This window comes from Podarcis melisellensis, assembly GCF_964234715.1.
Source record: "Podarcis melisellensis genome assembly, chromosome: 11".
Taxonomy (NCBI): domain Eukaryota; kingdom Metazoa; phylum Chordata; class Lepidosauria; order Squamata; family Lacertidae; genus Podarcis; species Podarcis melisellensis.
Window position 1 is genome coordinate 28,696,033 of NC_138543.1, and position 21,306 is coordinate 28,717,338.

General features: G+C 40.8%; 2 long non-coding RNA genes across 6 annotated transcripts in view; one reads left to right on the forward strand and one right to left on the reverse strand.

The window, feature by feature from the left end:
- The window catches only part of LOC309380368, a 664,373-nt gene that overhangs the window by 553,960 nt on the left and 89,107 nt on the right, over positions 1 to 21,306 (forward strand). The gene's annotated exons all lie outside the window — the stretch shown is intronic.
- Positions 1 to 21,306, reverse strand: part of LOC309380351 — a 481,084-nt gene that overhangs the window by 291,865 nt on the left and 167,913 nt on the right. For 3 of the 5 annotated variants that reach the window (XR_014172855.1, XR_014172857.1, XR_014172858.1), the window contains one exon: positions 9,731 to 10,294. This is a non-coding gene — a long non-coding RNA (uncharacterized lncRNA). Of the gene's footprint in view, positions 1 to 9,730; positions 10,295 to 14,553; positions 14,665 to 21,306 lie in introns of all 5 variants that reach the window. The other 2 variants (XR_014172856.1, XR_014172859.1) reach the window with 1 other exon arrangement.

Here is a 21,306-nt window from a genome sequence, read left to right on the forward strand (position 1 = left end):
TCCCTATAGCTTATTTTCCTTATTTTAATATCTCAATTTTTTTTACTGCTGAATTAATTCTGTTACTGTTAACTTCTTAATATGTCTCTAAATTTTCCATAAAACATTTCCAATCTCCCACAAATAGTATTTTATTCTGATCTTTGGCTGTAGTAATTTTAAGTGCTTCTAAGTCTGGTTTTCCTGCCAACCTAACAGTTTGAAAGCATGTCAAAGTGCAAGTAGATAAATAGGTACTGCCCCGGCGGGAAGGTAAACCACATTTCTGTGCGCTGCTCTGGTTTTGCCAGAAGCAGCTTAGTCATGCAGGCTACATGACCCGCAAGCTGTACGCCAGCTCCCTCGGCCAGTAAAGTGAGATGAGCGCCGCAACCCCAGAGTCGTTCACGACTGCACTTAACTGTCAGGGATCCCTTACCTTTACCTTTTTTTTTTAAACTCTGGTTTAGTCTTGGTATTCTTATACTATTTTATTAATGCAATTGGTGTTATATTGATTTTACCGAATTAGCTGTTTTATTGAAGCCCTCCAGGTTTTTCTCTCCATGTGATTAAGATTGCTTGGAGGCCAAGCACACTTTGGATCAAAGCTGGTTTTGTGAAAAACACATTAAAATGCAATTATTTCTTAAGAAGTGACAGGATAGATACAGGATACTTATGCATTGTGGCTAACATCATATGGCCATCACTTCCCAAACCATGTTGGATGCAGAGTAAACAGGAGCATGTACACAGCCACTGTTATGAGGCATTTGGTACACCTTCATTTAGCTGTATGCAGTTTCAACTTCATTGCATTGCAGATGCAAACGCAGATCCCCAGTCTCCCCTGCCTTGTGATATGTCGACATCTCTATGCACAGCTAATGTGCTGTGTATGGGAACTAGCATTACCAACTATTCTCCCAGGATAAGAGGTCATTGTGGCATGTGCCGATGTCTTGACTGGAATCTCTCCCTGTAACATATGCAGGCATTAAAGCTGTTTTCAATGCCATTTTCATTGGGAATAAAGTGTGAGCTGGTAACACTGCAAAAAAATGTCATCCTAGCAGACATCCTCCCACAATAGATGACTCCACTAATGGGACCTTCTCTCCTTCACTTTCAAAGGCGCTGTGAAAGGTACCCTTGCAAGAAACATTGAGCCTTCTCTGTACTTGTACTAATACAACAAGTTCAGATATAAAGAGGGATGTTGATGAATCAATTAAACTCCTGACTCTACAACAGAGTTCCCCTATTGTTAACAGAGTCTTCAATGCTCTGAAAGTTAGAGCTTCATCTGTAAGACAAAAAGAGTACAAGACTGGGAGAAATAGATACAGTGGCGCCAATGTCTCATATCATTATGCACCTGCAGCCTATATCCACTCAAGCCTCCCATGAAGGCCAAGGCCATTATCTCATTCCTCAGGGTGTCCAAATTGTCAATTATCTTGTATTTCCTCTAAATTAGCCCTGTGTTGAGAAGTGTCACAAAGGAGGAAAGATAAGGGGCAAAGTCAAAGAGCAAAACCAATGGCAATGCAGCAGAAGCCAAATGGAGTAAGGAGAATAAATTGCTAATTTATTTAGCAGCTTGGATCTTGCCTGCAAAGGTATTTTTTTGACATACATCCTTTGCAGAACGACTCTGGAGAGAGTCAGGCTAAATGAATATCCAAAACTTTTTGTCTTGATATAGCTTAACTTTCACTCTTTGTCTTGCTTCGGGAACTTTGGCAGAGTTCTCAGTGAGACGGTCGTACACCTTTGTCCATCTTGCATCCCTTCAGGTAGAGGCACTGCTAGGGGAATGCTCTGCCCCCAGTACATAAACATAGCCTTCTGAACAGAAAACTTGCATGTTGGAACCTATCTACTTGACATCTAGTAATATGGCAAATGTCCATCCTAGTCTGTAGTTAGGCATGAAGCTGGGCTCAGGAAACCAAACTACACTGCCCAATAGTCCAACAGCTTGGTTTATTCTGTTCCCAGTTATAACCTAAATCAGAACTGTTTCACTCCAATGATGTTATTGGGAGAGTGATGGGGTCCAGTTCTTCCCCCAACCTCTAAGTGACCTTTCAAGCTCCACCATCTTTCTCACATGCTACCTCTCTGCTTCCATACACCCTTTCCCTTCCCATCCATTCATCTCATTTACCTTGCTGCTGCTTAAGCAACTGAGGTGAGGGGAGAGACTCTCCTCCCACCCCAATATTGCTCCTCTCTCCCCTATCTGGTAGCAGGAACACTGCTGTAGCTGCAAGTCAAGCATCAGAAGCACTAGGAAGTGTCATTTTTCCAGCACTGCTAACAGCTGTCAGTAAAAAAATGAGCCATGGAACAATTCTCAGAGATATAATGATGCCCACACATATCAGGGGCACGTAACAGATTGTTGAGATTCATATTTCAGAACCGGCATCACACCTAGTTGTTTATATGGAAGGGAGATTTTCTATGGAGGAAGAGGCAATCATTATGAACCTAACTTTCAAGCCAAAGTGGTACAGCTCTGATGAGATTACCAACTCCATGAGGACTTTGTTTCTGTTTGCTATCCAGTTGTACAATTTAACACATGGGTAGGCAAACCAAGGCCAATTACCTTCTAAATCTGGTCCAATCACCTTCTAAATCTGGCCCACGGATGGTCCGGAAATCAGCGTGTTTTTACATGAGTAGAATGTGCTCAAAAAAATATAGTCCGGCCCCCATAGGGTCTGAGGGACAGTGGACTGGCCCCCTGCTGAAAAATTTTGCTGACCCCTGCTGTAGCACATTATCATGAGATGGCTCGTCACTAAATATGTGGCTGGGGAGACCCAGCCAGATGGGCGGGGTACAAATAATAAATTATTATTATTATTATTATTATTATTATTATTATTATTATTATTATTATTATTATTATTATGTGAGCTGCCTACATTGAAACATGTTTTGCCTAAGGTGATATTAGATTACTTGAAAGCTCCATCTGTAGGCTTTGATCCTCAATAGCTATTACATGCATGCAGTTTTCATGCTTCTGATTATTGTCCATTTAGGAAAATGTGTTTCAGCACAAGCTGTTCTCAAATAAAGTGGGGATTTGTTTGTTGGTTTGTTTTTTAAAAAAGATATTATAGGAATATAGCTTGATTTATGACAGAGATGTAAATCCAATAGAGGAACCATTTGTAACAGGACATTCCGATGAAGTACAGAATGACTGAATTAAAATAGCTTCCTTGATTTTCAATGTGTGAGCTTGATACAAAGAGAATAGTCAGGCAAGACAAGACCTATACCTATTTACTTGGGAAAACCCTACTGAGCTCAACAGACAAGTATCAGATTGCACTGTTGGTTCTATTAGAGTTGTCACCCAGTTAAAGAAATCTTAATTATATGAATTTTAGTTGATAATTTTTATATAAAATTGCATATGAGGGGGGGAAAAACACTTGTTTGTAGATAGAGAACTATGTTTTAAAAATAGAGGTCAATTTTTACATTCCCAGATACTTTTCTTCACCCTTCTATATCCTTAGACTTAGTTATTTATACAATCTTGTTCTGCTGACCTTCCAAATGTTACTTTAATTTCTGTTCCTTGCTGTACAGCAGGAGTTTTATGAGGGTGAACAAAGAATTAGTAGCCCATTTCCATTCATAGTAAATTTCCTTTTTGCCCTTGTAGGGGGACCTTTACTTCAGTCTCTGCACTTCTGTAATATTGCGGAATTGATGCACTCACAGAGGTGAAACCTGGACAGCAAGCACCCGGGGTTATGGTTTCACTGATCAACCACTGCCTGAGGGCCACATTTATGCAAAAGAGCTAGGAAACTAAAGCATCAAAACATCTATATTCTATCTCACTACAGTGAAGATTAATGTCATGCGAAACAAAATAGAGATTCCACAATCACATATATTCTGAAAATAGGATTCCACGGAACAATGAACGGCAGAAACATGAAAATGCAGGTGTCCTGAAGCTACAGCTGCATGACTACCAGCCATTGGGGTTATTCTGATATTTGCGCTTAAAACATTTAAAATGTAGGTGCCAGACTAGATGTTAGAATCAAACGTGTGATTAATCTTTCTGTTTATTTGTACCTCTAGCATATTTCACTCTCTGTGTGTGTTTAGGGATAGGCCTAAGTCTGTAGTGCTTCTGGATACTAAGACAGTGTTGGCAAACTTTTTTTCTGTCAATGGCCAGATTCTATCAGATATAATCTGTCAGGCTGGAGGGCTGCATGCTGGCAATGGGTTGAACAAGAGTCAATAATGGACAGAACCAGAGACAAAAGTGTTATGGATTACCTCCTCTGGAATAAAGACTGCCCTGCTTCAGTTTTTACCACAGCTACCTCTGTTTAGAATTCACAGTCCTAGGCAGTAGGTTCGATGAAGTTATTTAGATGGAATGTTTTTATTCTTTTTGATACAACAGTTCCTACAGCTACTCTTCTGCTAAGCAAGTGAAAATCATAGAATTGTAGAATTGTAGTCTTGGAATAGGTTATTGAGTCCAAACCTCAAAACAATGTCTTTCTGATTCTAGTGTGTTCTATATACATACACATACATGGCAAAAAAACTACTATTTGTTCTCAGAAAGCTGCAGAGGAAAAATGCCTAACTATCCCCAAGCCACAGAACCAGGAGTTTTGTTTTAATAGATTTAATATTGTCAAATGAAATATTGGCCCTTCAGCTGATCTGAAAGAGGAGGTGGAAACACGTTTTAAAACCAAGAAAATAAAGAAGAAACAATTGGAAAAGAAGGGGCTTTGATGGGATGGGAGATTGGAGCAGAGGCAGGAGGCCACATGAAAGGATGTGGGTCTCACATGACTGAATATTCCTCCATGTTTTTTTAAAACCCATGCCAAGTAGAAAACTGAGACGGACTCTTGATAAGACAGAGGTGCCATTGGTAGGTGGATCACATGTCCAGGAAGTGGGTAGGCAACCTATTCTAGATGGGATTGTGCACCATCTGAAGGTACAGACTCACTGGGGATACTCCTAGTTCTAGCACAATGCTCAGGTGCCATGGATGACATTTTTCAAGCTCCAGCTTGTTTGCCTCAGTCTATCAGCTGTAACAGTCTCACTTAAATGGATAATATCTTATAAGATCCATCATTTCCCCCTCTAATACCAATTTGTGGAAGTCCCTCTCCACAAAGTTGTGTCTGGCACCTTCCCTAGCTAGTCCTGTCTCTTATCTTTTTGGAAGTGAAACAGGGCCGCCCAAAAACAAGATAGTGATTTCTGTGTGCTTGGAGTACTCCCCAGATATGACGATGCATAGGGGTGGTCTAGAACCATATTTTACTCTGAGTAGACCTAATGAAATTAGTGGACCTAATTCTGTCAGGTTCATTAATTCCAATGGGTCTGCGTAAAACATAATTGAATACCACCTTATATCTGTAAATTGGAAAAAATATAGTTTTTCAAAGCAAGCCCCCAAATCTCATCAAAGATCTATGCTCAGTGATTTCCAGGGTTCATGGAATATTAAGGGCAGCTGAGTCACAAGGAGGCACTCAATATCACACTGTTATTCTGCCAGGGCAAGCATTTTGGCTTGCCAGACGGCATACTCCCCTCTCTCCTTCCCTTACAGTCTCACCTGAATTATTTGATATAAGGGGTGAAACTGACTGTGAGAGGAGATCCTTTCACAGATTTATGTATTTCTTGCATATTCATATCCTACCTTTCCTTCAAGGAGCTTAACATGGCATTCTATACTCATCAGGTAGGTCAGGCTAAGAGATATTGACTCGCCCATGGCCGCCCAGTAAGCTTCGTGACAGAGTGGAGATTTGAATCCTGGTCTCCCAGGTCCTAGTTCAACACTGTAACCACTTCCACACATAAGATTTCTTACATTCATTACAGCAACAACTTAACAAAGTTAGTGCCACGTTGCCCTACCCTGGAGCCATTTTTTCATAGATGCTTTCTCCTACACATCGTATCTTTATGAAACCTCACATAAATAATCCTATTTTTACATGATCAGTAAAAGGAAACTCATTTTGATCATACTGGCGCTGGCAATGGAATCAGACATGCCAAATGAACATCTGAAATGTAAAAACTCAGTAAAGTTCAAAAGCAAAAACCAAACAAACCCTTAAGCATGGAAATAGTCATTAGCTCTGAGTTGCTCATACAGTTGCTCTATTCATGCAGAAAGAGAAAATTCCATTGCTGAAGTTTCAAAATACATTCCACAATGATGAGGCCTAGGTTTTTTTTATTTATTTGAAATATATCTTACCACTCTTCCTTATTAAAAAAATAATGTTACATCAGAGCTTTAAAACAGGAAACATTATAACACAGCAAACAAAAAAACAAAAAAACAAAAAACCATCCCTAAGACACAGCACAACAGGTAATAAAGGCTTATAAACAAACTCAACAGCACTCCTGAAGGGAGAGGGGAACGGTTAATCATTAATATTATCTACACATAGTAAATTCCTGCACTCTGCTAGGATGGTCAAAACAGCCCAAAATTGCAGTTGCTTGCAAAAGTCTAAATCAGACAGGTCAGGAGGTCGTTTTCTGCCTAACCAGCTACTTGAAACTGCTGATGCTAGCTACAGGTCAGAAGGTCGCTTCCTGCCTAGCCAGAAAACTGCTGTTAACCGAGAAAACCACTAGCAAGATGTTTCCTACTTTACTTCTGCTTAGTAATGCAAGAATAAGAAGAGATACGAAGGGAATGCTTAGCTAGCAAAAGAAGACACGTGTACAAGGAGGTGGGAGGGAGTGCTTGGCTTAGCAGAAAGACAGGAATGTTTAGCAAGCAATAAAATGTGTTAAGCAAGCAATATTTGCTAGCCGATTGGGGAAGTCTGGGGGTATAAGAAAGTCTGCTGAAGTGTCTTGCTTTACAGCCAGTATTTCTAGAAACTAACTAGCAGGCTGTCTCTGAGTACAGACCTTGACTCTGTGCTCAGATCTCAATAAACTCTTTTTCTCCAAAGAAGATTTTGCTTTCCTGGTACTTTTGTTCCCTCCGAGGTCCAGGGGATGGCGTGGCTAATGGATCCCTAGGTAAAAAAGGCTTCATTTCTTTGGGGGCTCGTCCGGGATCAGCCCCCTCCCCAAATACGGACCGGAGGGCCAGGCTCAACCAAGGTGAACAGCTCCAATCGGCGTTCGCATTTCCGGTGCACACCCTGCCAGTTTGTAGGGGGAGATTGCCACACCGTCCTGGAGCGGAGACATCTAGTTGAGGGAGAACAAGAGGACAGAACGGCGCCGAGGGGACAGGTCCGCAGCGGAGAAAGGTAAGCCCGAAGGAAAGGGCTAGGGGCCCGAGGGAAAGGGCTAGGGGCCCGAGGGAAAGGGCCAGAGGCCTGATCAGCCTCACCTGGTAGTTGGCAGTAGAGTGCCCGGCAGTAAGAATGCCACCAGGAAAGGAATTGGTAAAGGTTTGGGAAAGGGAATGGGGCAGAGGGAATTGAGTGTTTTGTTGACATGTTGTGTGTCAGAAAGAAATGAAGCCTTTTTTACCTAGGGATCCATTAGCCACGCCATCCCCTGGACCTCGGAGGGAACAAAAGTACCAGGAAAGCAAAATCTTCTTTGGAGAAAAAGAGTTTATTGAGATCTGAGCACAGAGTCAAGGTCTGTACTCAGAGACAGCCAGTATTTCTAGGAACTAACTAGCAGGCTGTCTCTGAGTACAGACCTTGACTCTGTGCTCAGATCTCAATAAACTCTTTTTCTCCAAAGAAGATTTTGCTTTCCTGGTACTTTTGTTCCCTCCGAGGTCCAGGGGATGGCGTGGCTAATGGATCCCTAGGTAAAAAAGGCTTCACTCCAAACTTCAATTTTTGCCAATACACATTAATGAGAGAAGCACAAATCAGGTCATTTCATACAGAATCTTGAATAACTGGATCCCTCAAGCATCCCCAACAAACATGTATTGAAAGATTCAGGCAAAGTGTTTAAGATGATTTTTCAGAATATTAGTTAGCAGTCTATTTGGAAATCAATGCCTACATTTAGTATCAAGATGTAATTTTTATTGTGATACTGCGAAGTTCATCTCCATTTGTTAATCAAATAATCAAAAAGATTATTAATCAGCCTAAAATCAAATCAGATGAAAGTCAATTAATTACTTTGCTAGCTGACTGAGCAGTCTTCAAGAGAATCTGTTTTCCTTTATCCACTGTGGGATACACAAATTATGATAGCAGTGGTAGCACTCATTGAATTCTGTGAATGGGTCTGTGACAGGTTTTCTACTACTCACATCTTCTCACAAAGATGAGATAAAAGGTCTGCAATCACCCCTGACAAATTAGCTATCTTTTTCCAGATTATAACATCTCTCCAGTCATAACAGAGCAGCAATAAGGGTTCCCAAAGTGACCCAAAATTGGTTTGCTTACATGGGATTGGGTAGAAATCTGGTTTGGTGGGGATTTTAATGCAAGCCTACACACTTTTCTGCATTCCAAAAATGTGACACCCAAAACACCAGTATCCTTTGAAATTAACATTTTCCGACCAAATAATGTGTACAAGAACAATACATAGGGAATACACAGAAAATGCATATATTGGTGAAAATAACATATAAAATGCATTCTATTAAGGAAAATTGATCATAAAATTTCCATGAGGACTTTAAAAAAACCAATAACCCACAAACTGATGCAGAAATTTGGAAAATGGAACTTAAGACTGGAAAAATGAGAAAGGGAGAGAAATTGAAAGTGGCAGGTTCATTCATCCCTACTTGAACCTGCTCATGTAGCTCTAGAAAAGTAAAATTACTCCGCGCTATGCAGACAGGTGCTTACACTTAATCAAAACAGACACATCAGTCAATATGACATGCCAAGGAGCGGTTTTCTCAAAGTAGTGCCTCTGTCTCTCTGGACTGTATTTACGTAAGTGTAAATAAACATGTGCTAGAAATATAAGAGGAACTTGAGCAGAGAAAAGCAAAGAAGGAGCAAGCCATGGACATAATCTGGAGGAAACAGCTACTCTTGTATGATAGCAGACCTGGATGAGTTTAAAAGGATGGCAGTTGTATGCAAAACAATGAAGTCAGACAGAAAACCTGGTACAACCTTGTTTAAGGACAGTGTTATTATATAGGCTCTATCTTTCAGACAGAAACCAACAGTATACATAAAGTGTGACTCTCTACATAGAACATTGCAAAGAAAGTTTGGGAAATGGTCACTGTGACGATCACACAGGGTCCCCGGACGTTTGACGGTCTATTGACCCTGTGCCACCACTGTGATTGCTTTCTTCGCTGCCACCAACCCGTTTCTCACAGGTACACTCGGAGTCCAGTCAGTTGTTAACATTAACAAATAATCAAGTTTATTTTATAGGCATGAACAAGCTTATGGTTTCAGTTAATTTTTCTTGTCAGTTTCTTAATCTTAGTTCCTTAACTGTCCTATTCGTTCCTAACAACTTCAAACTGATTATCCCAACTAACTATCAGACTCCATCTAACAATTCCTTTCACTCTATCCCCACACAACTCGACCAACCCAAATACTATTCCTCCCTCTTCCTTCTCCAACTCCCAGCTCTCAACTGAACTTCACACAATACCAACTCTCACTCTAACTCCTCCTATCAGTTTCCACTGGCCAATCACATCACACTCATTTTAACCCTTTTCTTATGACCCACCTAGGAGGCAAACGCCACAGTCACTTACCCGTTTAGGGTGGGGAATGGTTGCGGCACAGCCCAATGCGTCTCCTTGGGATGGGTTGGGAGGTGGAGAGGGCAATTAATTGCATCTGGCCATTGGCTTCGGTGGGTACAACAGGATTGCCCATCAAAATCCACAGTATAAATTGGCCAATCATGGCCTTCAAAGTTGGTGGACCCTCAGTGGCAGACTGGAGGGAGCAAGGCTTGACTCTGGATTGCCGCTATGGTTCAAAAGGGCGACTGCACTAGGAAGAAGCAGCGCAATCAGTAGCAGATCAACCCACCCAGTAAATGGGTCTGTTGATGCTGTGTTAATGAGACCATGTTGTGGATGTAATTTGTTGCTGTATTTCGGCCCGGGGAGGAATTTGCCTGCAAACAAATTGGGCCCATTGGAAGAGGTGCCGTCCTCATAGCAATCATCACAACTTTTCTCCGATAAGGCTGACAAAAGGATTGGGTTGAATCCTGAAGCCCAGACATGTCCATCAGGTCGATTATGATCTACTGGTCGATCGTGGGGTATTCCTGGTTGATCCTGGTTGATCTTTGGACCCTTAGTGATCTGTAACAAAACAAAAAAAAGCTCAACAACTCTTCCAATGACAATCGGTAGATCACTGCTTGTTTTTTTTATACTGGGAGTAGATCACAGTATCTTGGGAGTTGTAGTTACAGGTAGGTAGCCGTGTTAGTCTGCCATAATTGAAACAAGATTAAAAAAAAATCCTTGCAGTAACACCTTAGAGACCAACTAAGTTTTTAATAGAAATTTGGAGTCCTATGTACACTTACTTCTGAGTAAAATTTGGATAGGATTGAACTGTTAAACTTGACATGGTTTCAGCAGAAATTAAACCAGTAAAATACAGTTTTCTTTCTCTATTAGGCAATATTATGCCACTAGATAGAACTGTAAACATGCTATATCTGAAACAAAAAACTTAATGGCCATATACTTCTGAAACATAATTTAATTTATTGTTAATGGCTTGAATCTTTCCTGGGGGTCAAAGGCATCTTTTACATCAATTTACAAAAGCAAATTAATGTTTTGAAGAAAATGTAAAAGTCAAGTTGCTTGGGAGTACATTAAATTATATGCTAGTTAATGGTGTTAGAGTGATAGTTTAAAAATAAATTGCCCATAATACCTTTTAATAAAAGAGCTAAATGAATTTTTGTTCTTTGCTAAAAGCAGATGCTTCTTTGGCACTGTTTTGAATCCCATTTGCCATGTATATTTTGATTAATGCTATGCTGGATAATCTGCACTCTATGGTCTAGGTTCAGTAACCTCACTGTAAAATAATGAGCTTTCAAGTATATATAAAAAATCACAATAAAACCATACACAGTGAGAAGCACCGAAGATATTTAAGTGAAATGGAAAAAAAATGAACCTTTCATGCAGTAAATTTGCTCAAAAGTGAAACTTGCATTTCTCCATTTTTATTTAGTCATCACTCTGTGCTCTAAGAACTGGATACACAATCAACCAATTGTGTATGTTTTTAATAAATATCTTTTATTCCCTAATACAGCTGCCAGAAAATTACATGAAGTTCCCAGTTATGAGGAGACTACTGCAGCTCAGTACGCATCTGGTACATGCAGGTTTGCTATGTAGGGTCTTCAAGAAAAGGACCAACTCACATATTTTATAAAATATGTAATACGATTTATCCTTGCTTGTCAAAAGAGATGAATTTCAGCCAAATGCAAGGTAATAAATAGTAATGTGTGCAGTATATAGTTGACTTCTCACCCTTGGCATTTTAAACCAAAATTCTTTTAAAGAATTCATTTTATACGTCATAAACTTTCCTATTGTGTTTCCTGTTTTGACTGTCTTTGCCTTTCGATTTCTCATAAGAAATGGTTACAGAAATGAGGCAATATTGTCAAGAATATGTACTTAGTATTTTATTCCCATGATGGTCATGGAATAAAGAAGCACGGAGGGAGAAAAAAAGGGGTTTTGTTTCATTAAATTGGATCCTAGAATAAAAAAGAGGAACAGAATGTGTGGGATATTTTACAATGTTTATAGAAAAGTCATTTCCAGATAGGATTGATGCTTGCTTTCACAACACATAAATGCTGTTTGAGGTGCAGGGGAAATTTATTTCTTTTAATCAGTCAGAATGTGAAATGTAAAATTCAATCAAATTCATTGATGCTGTTATTACACAAAAAACATGCTTAAAACACAGCTGAAAATTCACAATGCAGCATGACTTCCTAATTATGTTTCCTCTACAGAAGTAATTTTCTATGTGCAACAGCCAAGTGCTACTCTACAACAGATAAAGGTCAGGATGTGAGCCTCCATGGATATTTAGTGGGATTTAATTGAAATAACAACAGACTGTTAAGCATGCTGAACCTTTACTCAATCTTGGAGAAAGAAGTAGTTCTTGCCTGCTAACATGGCACCTTTGCTTATGGTTTCTAAGAGCCCTTTCACACAGTATGAGAAGCGGCAAAAAGTGAGTGCTCAACTTGGTTTTATTTTTGGCTTTTGGAATCTTTCTTGAGAGACTCCCTTCCCACATGCCTGCAGGGTTGTTTAGTCATGACTCTCCTTCAGTTATGCTCATGAGTTCATAGGCTCAAATCCAGTTGCTGTGTGGGCCAACTGGAGCCCATACCTCGAGAGGAAAGGCAATAGTTCGGTGATAGATCACAAACTCTGCAGATATAAGAAGCCAAGTGAAATGATACGTTCACTGTGATGGGAAAGATACCCTACAGAGACACTGGAGAGCTACTAACCAGGTCACTCCTAAACCAGGCCCAGCACCAGTCGATCACCCAGGTTAGACACTGGCCAAAGGCCTCAGAACAACCCACCGTCTTGACCCAGGTGTGCTGCCACTCACTGTTTCCACACTGGGCCCATGGAGGGCTGTTTCAGCAATGGGTGGGCAAGCTTCCCACTATTGAATGGGAGCCAAGGTTGCTTCCCTTCCTTGGCAGCCATTAACCATCTTAATTTACCCCAGATGTAATGCGCCAGTGAACAGATCTCTAAATTTACACAGCCTAGCAGGTGTGGCACATCATGTTTCACTGCTTGAGCCGAAACAGTAAGTGCTGTACTACTCTGATGCACCATTCTGCCAGTGGCAGAGAGAGGCCACCTTAGGGGCTTCCTCTGCCTGAGGTCACTGCTTCACCCTTCTTCAGGGGTGGGCCTATCCTGAAACCTAGCCCAGCTTGTATTTCTAAGATCTATGGTTTTCATAGATTTAGAGGCTCAATAGGATCTATGGAATCTGCAAGGCAGCAGGAGAAAAAATAATTGCACAGTTCTGGCAGTGTGTGTGGCTGTCGGATGTACCACTGATTGTGTCATGCTAAGAGCCTCTGAAATCTGGAGCTGGCCCCATTCCAAACAACCTGTTTGTTGAGCATTCCTTCTGATCTATTTGCATCCCAGAGCCCTTGCACTGCCTTCCCAAGGCCTGGTAAGCATATTGATGCCTTCTTTACTAGCTTCTGGGAGTATCCCAGAGACCAGTAAGGAAGGCACCTACTTGCTTACCAGGGTCTGGAAAGGTTGCAGGAGGGCCTGGGAAGCTCTCAAGGCCCTCCCGCAACCTTCCCAGGCTCCAGGAAGCAGCCCACTGCTTTGCAGGGGCGGCCAGTTCCGGGGGTTCCTGGCTTTATGTGATTTTGCCTTTGTGCAAACCTAAGGTAACCTAACACTTGCATAATTCGTGGGCTCACTATATTAAGGAATGCATAGAGGCACACTGCGGTGTATCTGCTAAACACTTCAAGAATAAAATCACACACATTTATCATAAACTGGGTACCATTGTTGGATCAGTACTGTCTGTGGACCTGCCCAGCATCTCACTGGAGTCACATATTACTGGATGAATTTCAGTTAGTGAGAGCTAAGGACATGGACAAGCCTCTTTCAGTCTAGTCTGTTGAGTGGAACCAATTCCTGACTGCAGAGGCAAAGAGGTGTGTATACTGTCATCATAGCCATTAACTGATAGGCCCTTCCCCTTGATGTTATGCTTGTCTTGCACAATTAATTCATTAATTCATTCCTTTCATTTTTGCTGCTGGACATTTGCCAGAAGTTAATGGCAGCTGATTTCCTGGGCTCCCAAGTTACTCATGCAATATATGTAAGGTTTTCCAAGAAATGACCATAACATTATTTCATAAACTCTGTGCCACAAGGTCAAATAAATGCAATCTGACATCCAGGAATAATTCAGATTCCCTCTTGATGCAAGATTTCTTTTTTTCTTGTAAGGGCTTCCAAATAGCTCTTTAATATTTACTGTTTAAAACTTAATGTTTACTGCATGCAGGCCCCAATCCAGATAAAGTTAGTCACATTTAGCCTGCATCCTCCGCACACTTAAATGGGCGTAAGCTTCATTACTTCTGTATAAATTTGTGGATAGTTTCATTGAAATGAGTGAGATTTTAGTCATAGGTAATTTCCCTAATTAAAGTATGACTGACTTTTTTCTCAGTTAACACTTTATCATTTAAGGCTTTATGCTCTCACAGCCCAGATTGTGCAATTATTTCCTCAGTTTGCTTGACAATATTATACAGTCCCCCTTGTATAGGGCAATAGGTGGGAAATGCTTCTGACATGTTAAAACTATGCCACAAAAAGGTATGGTCTGATTCCACTTCTTCCCTACCAAATGCACCACCACAACACTGCCTGTTGACCAAGGTCAGCCTGTCCTTGTATACAGGGAGAAATGCTATGCATATGTCTTATTGCTCAAGTCAGGCAATGACATTCCCTTTCCACTTAGTGAAAATTGAAAGGCTGACCTTTTCTCTTCTGGCTGGGTGTTGCACATTCTGCTTCTATTGGTCCTCTTTGGTTTCTTCAAAAGTGAAGTGTCAGAGCATTAATCCATGTGGCCATGTGGCTATTCTTCTCTAAAATAAATTATAAATATGAAGTTTGAGCTTAATTTTTTACTACATATTTTTTTAAATTATGCTCTGAATCTCCTAGAACGCTTTGTCCATCTTTTTACTGTTTCTCCCCACTACCCTGGTGCCTAAACAGCATAAATTCAGTGACATTCATGACACACTTTTTATACAAGTGTTACAGCAGTTGATATTATTCTGTAGAGTTCAAAGGAAAAGTGTGGTGAATCTAACTCAAAGGAATCTGAAAAACTACTAGTGCCTGTGTGGAGAGAAAGGTTTCACATTTTGATTGAATCATGGCATTATTTTACTGCCAACAATACCTAAAGTGTCAGATAAACCTCTAGTCAGTTTAGACAAATAAATAAATTTACTTATTCATTTGATTTTGAAATATTCAAGCTTTGAAATATCATATTCAAGCGAGCAAGCAACCAACATGCCTCAAAGGAGGCCCACTAGATCCAGTTAACATCAGATCATAGCTTCATCTTATCTTCTAACAAGACAGACTAACAAAATAATTCTTCTATCTGTGTGAGTAAGGTTTTATTCCATTGTATCACTATGTATGTATTGATTTCTGCCAGGAGGACACTAGAAAGGGTTGTTTACATTTTACAAAATGACTATTTGCGTGTCGAGGTCCCCAAGCCACCCCCCAAATAACTCACAACGCACACTTAATTTTTGTTTAAGGTTTTTGGCATAATTTTGGCCACAACTTTATTTAAATACAAAACCGTGAGTGGTTGTTTAGGCATTGGTTAAGACTATCTGTCCCCCCGCCTGGGGACAGAACTGACTTCCGGGCACCACCGAAAGACAGTGCGGGGGAAAGCAAGTCGGGGAAGAATTGGAGCTGAGACACAGACCCTCAACTCTCACCCGCCTGCTCCCCGAAGGCTTGCCGGCTCTAGTCCCATTCCAGGGATTGGACGAAAAGATGGCAAGCCCCAGGATTCCTTTAACAGAATTCCCTTTCCGCAGCAACCATGGAGGGGCAGGCCCAGCCTATCCTAACCCCTCCTCCACCAATTTATAACCAATGCCTAACCGCAACCTTACAAGTTGTGACGATTTGCTACGCAGTAGGCAAAAACCAAATGGCCCAGCCAATCAGCCAGATGGACAAAATTCCTACCAGGCCCCCGCTCCAAAGCAGACGACCCCATGACAGGCATAGCAAGGTCAAAGCAACAACCCCTTACTTTAGGGCGGGTGATCCGTTGCACACAGCAAAGAGAAAGCTCCAGGCTGCATGCAGAGTATTTAAACATTTTACCCCCCCACCAAAATTGCAACATAACTTTTACCCCAGCAACCCAGTGAACCAATCACTGCCCCAGGCCATCTTTAGAGACCCTGCCTGGTAACAGAGGGGTGGCTCAGCAGACCCCACCGCAACACATGCTCTCCATGAAGGAGAACACGCTATACACAAATATGTAACCCCCCAAAATTCCATCACATTATGCCACATTTCAACACACCCCAGTACTGAAATGATTCTTGCTTTACCCAGTCTAATTTTGGCCCAACCCAGTGAATTTTCCTTTCTTTTTGGCTACAAAGGATATATCAAATTGACATAAGTTGGTCTAAAAAATCTATGCAAACAAAGAAAAAATAATAGTGGATAAACAAAGGTCAAATGAGACTGAGACTAAATCTATCTGTATCTCTATCATATTTTAGACCTTTCAACTGGAATTGCAGCACATTGTACGGTTTATATTAAAATATTGTACAAATTTCAACAACAATAATAATAAAACCCAGCAACCTACAGTAAAATAGAAAAAGCCAGCACATCATCACAGCACAGCATTTGACAACATTATAAACTTCCAAAGGCCAGGCAGAAGAGGAAGAGGTCTTCATTTGACAATAAGATAACAGGAAAGGATATAAGGTACTAAATCTAGTAATGCAGCTCGGCTTATACAATGGAACTTCTTCCCCTCCAGTCCCCTTTAGCATTCTTCCCTCCTGCATCTTCAAAATCAGTTCTGAAGGATTGGGGGCGAAACAGCTTAGGACCAATATACCTCAAAGATCACTTCATCCCATACATACCCAACCAATCACTGCATTCTGTGGGAGAGGTCAGTTCATATGAGAGGGGGTCAGTTCAGGTCAGTTCACATGGGGGGCAGCATTTTGGTATAGTGGTTGTGAGCAATTTAAGGCTTTATAGGTTAATGCCAGCATGTTCATGAGTAAACTAACTGGCAGCCAGTTCTCAGCTGGGTCAGGATTGGCATCATCTGCTTGAACTGTCTTGCCCCAGTGAGTGACCTGGTTGCTGAATTCTGCAGGAGCTGAAGTTTCTAAACCATCTTCAGAGGCAGCCCCATGTACAACTTGTTGAGGTAATCTAACCTAGAAGTTACTAGAACATAGACAGCAGAAGTTAGATTATTATTGTCCAGATAGGGATGCAGGTTGGGCCACCAGCCAAAGCTGATAGGAGACACTCTCTGTGCCACTGAGGCCACCTGAGCCACAAGCGACAGTAATGGATCCAGGAAGACCCAAAGTTATGTACCTGCTCCTTCAGAGGGAGTATAACCCCATCAAGAGCAGGCCACCTCCCATCCATCTGGTCTAGGGAACTGGCCACTAATGCTGCCTCTTATTTAGATTGAGCTTCAGTTTGCTGGCTCTCATCCAGCCCATTCCCAAAGTCAGAGAATGGTTCAGAACATCCACTGCCATTAGCATATCATTGACAACATACTCCAAAACTCCAGATGAGCCCACTCAGTGGTTTCCCACAGATCTTAAACAGCAAGGGGGTCTGAAAATTGCAAACACAAGAGAGTTGTCCCTGGGTGGAAACCTGGCAAACTGCAAATAAATAGGTCCATGTACTTTGGGGCTAGGCAACTTTAAGACTGATTTGGGGGTGGGGAGAACTAAAAAGGATAACTTTCTGGATATAAATCATGTCCTCGGACGGCAAGCTAGACCTGTCAGTCACAAAGCAGCTCCTTTTTCCTCTTTCCACCTCACCTTCCTGGCATTTCTCTAAAGCTTAGTGACATAAGTGTTGCTCTTGCAAAGCTGTTCCCTCCCAAAACACTGTGACTGGAGAGTGCTAGAAAAATATTTCCTCCAATTACAAGCTAGAACTGTCATTCACAAGAGAGCTCATTCTCCGCTCCCTCCCCCCAACTTGATGTTTGCTCTTCCTTCCCCATCAAGCCACCCTAGCACTGTGATGTTATGGAAAGCTTGGAGACTTTCTATTCCCTTGACGCAGACATTTGTCTGCAGCATTAGTCTGATGACTGGATTGTTAAGGTCTTAAGTCCTTCAGTGGTCCGTGCTTCAGCTAGACCTGTCTCATAGAGATTCCGCTTTGCCTCCAACAAGTCTTAGATACCCACTTCATTTTGGGATTCATAGAATCATAGAATTGTAGAGCTGAAAGGTACCCTGTGGATCATCTAGTCCAACCCCCTGCAATGCTGGAATATGCAGCTTGGACCTTAAGGAGAAGAGAAGGTAATAAATTAAAATAACCCGAGGTACCACTGTATACTATTAAGAACTTAATTCATTCTGGAGGTCTGTTCTTAACCTGAAACTGTTCTTAAGCTGAGGTACCACTTTAGCTAATGGAGCCTCCCGCTGCCGCCTCACCGCCATCATACGATTTCTGTTCTTATCCTGAAGCAAAGTTCTTAACCCGAGGTACTATTTCTGGGTTAGCGGAGTCTCTAACCTGAAGCATCTGTAACCCGAGGTACCACTGTAGTTTGTTTTACCTAATAACCTCTGTGATTTGTCGCAGATAAGACTAGATTTTGAAGCATTCCCACCACATATGAATATCGGTGCCAAATAATGCACATTTTCATTCATTTTCATTTTCATTTCATTTCATTTTCATTCACATTTTTTTTGTGTTACTGGGTTTAAATACCAGTTATGCAGCCTAAAGCTGCTATTCTATACTCCCTTTCCTGGGTGTAAGCCCCATTGAAACCAAGGAGGAAACACACATGTGACTGCGCTGTAAATTAATTCCCTCTTAAAGCAATAGAGCTTGATAGCTTAATTTAAGAAAAATAGCTTCCCATTTACTATTAATAAACGTCATGGTCCATCTAAGCTTTACACTTTCAAAATTTTACATTTCCTTTTTTCTCCTGTGTTATCAAACCCTATTATATTTTACATAATATATGGGCACTGTTTAAAAATTATATCAATTATTTTTTTCAAACCAAGGGCCTCAATTGGAAATATTCAAAAAAATTTGAAAAACATGTAGTCAAAAAGTAGCAAGTCTGGAGGGTGGCCTTTTCAGCATTGGCTCCCCACTTATGGGGTGTTCTCCCCAAAGCTTCTCCCCTGACACAAGTGCTACACATCTTTAGGTGCCAGCTAAAAGCATTGCTTTTTAATCATGCTTTTGTCTTTTAACTATATTTGGACTTTTTACTTGAGTGGGATTATTATTATTAGTAGTAGTAGTAGTAGTAGTAGTGGTTTTAATGTATGCATGTGTTGTTATGCTTAAAATATTGTAAGTCACTTTGAGTTGCTGTAGCAAAAAAACCTAATAAATTTAATTATTATTAAGAATAACAATAACAACAACAATACTCCAGCATCTCAAGAGCCTTTACTGAGTTTTAAAAATTGTTTAGTGGGTCTACATCTACTGACCTTGCTTACCAATCATGGTTTGTTGGGGAGCAGCAAAAGACAAGAGCTGGCTAACACAGAATACCAAACTTCATAATGTGTTGCTCCCCAGCTCACTAAAAAGAAGAACACAGTGGGAGCTATTCAGTATTTTGTACTAACATTCTGGTAAACCATGGTCTACAGTAAACCATGGTTTACGGCTCACCGTGACATGAGAAAAGAGCCACTGGCATATATATTGGCACTGGAGATCATATTCATTTCTGACTGTCCTGACCTCCAAGGGATGCTATGTATCAGGGAATTGTTGAAGGAGTGCTATATAAACTTACACTTGTGCTGTTGAATCTCCAACCTATGCAAAAAACTACTATGCAGTGTAAAACTATTTTAAACCATTATTTTCTTTCTTTCTTGCCTGATGAATTCTTCCTTCCTTTTGCAGGCTTGGGTTTTGATCATGAATCTCTATAGCTAATTGTCAGAGTTCATTTTCAATTTTGTCTTTTGGTCAATTAATTTTCGCCGTCAGGTGTCACCTGATGAAACACATTTGAAAGTAGATGGAACTATTTCCTGCACTGTAACTGTAACGTATTGTTAAGAAAGGCTTTAAAAAGTAATTCCACCCAGTACCTTCACTACTTGACTTAAAAGGCTCTGCTGGAAGCTGGAACTCCAGCGTGAAGAAAAGGGCACAATTTTTTTTTCTGCTGGATGAATTAGTACAGAAAAAGTCTTTGTTACTGGGGGTGGTGGTGGGAGTAATTTCATTCTAAATGTACTTCCCATATTAAACAGAATTAAGGCATAAACCCCTTTCTTTTAAAGAGTTAAGATCCTAGCACTATATTTTTAAAGACTTCCCGGTGACCTCTTTTACTCAAACTGAGCCCAAATTAAGTTATGTTAAACTCTTCCTACAGAAGATTTACAAGGACGAGATAAGCGAACTGGCAGATGTTCTTTGATTCATTCATTGGAGGGAAGGGCACTGGAAATGGCTTTGGCACGGAATGACATTTGGAATAATGGCCTGCGATTCTGCTGGCACTTTTAGTGTTAAGCAAGTGATCTAAAAGGTAAAGTGGATTCACAGTGAGAGTCAGCGCCAGTGCACAGGTCGCCCGTAAAAATAGAAGATTCCATTATTCTTCAGGCTCCCTAGAGGGGGCAAGGTCTCTAGCATCATTACCAGGACTAAATCTGACTTTCCTACCTCCCCTAATTTCCTCCTAGTAATTATAGGTCAAGCACTCTTTTGTAAATTATAAAACCTTTGTTCTTATCAAAAATGAATAGTGGAGGGAGGGGGGGGAATGAGAAAGTGTGTGTGTGTATGTGTGTGTGTGTTAGGGGAAAAAATTTCAATTAGAAAACCAAGCTAATTTGGTATGACCAAAGACTGTCAGGCATACTGACAGTGCTCTATTATGCAGTCATTTGGGTTCTTTCAAATTAGTTATGTTAATGTCCTGTGAGTGAATGTAACACTTGGATGGGACAAGATTTCTACAATTAATTTCTGCAGTCAGTGGAGAGACAAGCAAATTTATTTTCCCCCTCTCTGGGAATTGGTAGTGGAGGGTGTGAGGTAGAGAGAGTGCATTTAGGAACAGAGTACAAGCTAAACACAAGCCCTAAATAAAGCAGAAACAATGGGAGCCAGTGCCTCCTCATTCATTCAATTGACAATGTTTTGCAGCTTAAACCTGTTTTATTAATTATGTTTGACATTTCCTTAATTAGTTTCATTTACACCAAATCAATCCCTACTGCTGGATGGCATCATTTATCATTTTGAAAAATTTGCATACTGAGTGCTGACTTTTTCTACTTAATTATACATTAAAAGTGTCAAGCGTGCTTGCTGCCTGGCATTATCTGCGCCAGAAAGGTTTGTGGCTGGACTGTGATGGTATTAATCATTAAGAGCCTCCAAGTGCTTCTGGGTAATATCTGGGGAGTAAGAATGGC